The 1067-nt window shown below is 27.6% G+C and overlaps 1 protein-coding gene across 1 annotated transcript in view; it reads left to right on the forward strand.

Annotated features, from left to right (window-relative positions):
• Positions 1-316: 316 nt before the first annotated feature.
• RYa-R (RYamide receptor) overlaps positions 317-1067 on the forward strand; it is a 707678-nt gene continuing 706927 nt past the window's right edge. The window contains exon 1 of the mRNA XM_067048067.1: positions 317-372. The gene's annotated coding sequence lies outside the window, so the exon portion shown is untranslated. The remainder of the gene's footprint in view (positions 373-1067) is intronic.

The following is a 1067-nucleotide window of genomic DNA, read 5'->3' on the forward strand; positions in this document are numbered from 1 at the left end:
TGGTTTAAAATAAAAACTAATAAAAACTCACCTTTTCCTAATGTCTAAATAACGTCTGTAAGATTAGGTATATGACTTACAAATATTATTTGATAGGAGAACCAATTACGGAGACACACTCAACAACTCAGGCACATTCTGAAGGGTTTTTTTTCACACTTTCCACAACTGTGTGATGTATCATCCTACATGGTTAACTTTTATCCTCTTCTACGTATCCTAACTTGACTACTCTATGATCCTCTTTGACGCCGATGTAAAAAGCTCCAGAGGGTGCATGCGCTGAGTCGGGCTGTCCGCCAGTCGCCGACAAACCACCACGCAAGGAGCACGTTCAGCCTCACGTCCTCTCTCGACGTACAGACGTCTGCGGTAGGTAGTCAAATATAACCAAGGCAGATGTCACAATGAGATATATAATTTAATAATAAATGTTTTAATGGCTTTAGTATATTTAATATACATTTTTAGAAAAACAAATTAATTAATAAAACAAAATTGAAAATAAAAAAATACATTTGAACAACCTAAAAATATTTTTAAAAAACTATAGGAATACTGCCATTCATACAAGGAGATAAAAAAAAAATTGCCTCAATCTAAGAATCGTTTATTTACTTAATTAAATAAAAAACTTACACAAGATGGTACTGACCTGGCCATTTTGATCTTAATAGGTTTATTAGGACAAATTAATTATTAATTATTAACTAATTAATCAACAAATTAATTACTAACTAAGTAATTAGTTATTACAATACAATACTCATTAATTATTATTATTTAGATTATTTGATAACCTAAATATTAATTATAACTAATCAAAATTATTATACATAGAATTATTATTATCGTTATTATTATTAATTGTATCAATGACATTCACATTCATTATGTTATTATTAAATATCATACAAAAAAAATAAAAAAAGAACTTATGAACATAATTAAGCCCAAATTCTGCTTATACTAGGCTGTTTATTTACTGACTTTGACTTCTCAGGGATTTTATATCTACAACATATAAATTAATATTTCACAATAAATTAATTTAAAAAATATATATA

This window comes from Halyomorpha halys, unplaced genomic scaffold (genome assembly GCF_000696795.3).
Source record: "Halyomorpha halys isolate HHAL.00 unplaced genomic scaffold, Hhal_1.1 Scaffold12.1, whole genome shotgun sequence".
In the NCBI taxonomy this organism is placed as follows: domain Eukaryota; kingdom Metazoa; phylum Arthropoda; class Insecta; order Hemiptera; family Pentatomidae; genus Halyomorpha; species Halyomorpha halys.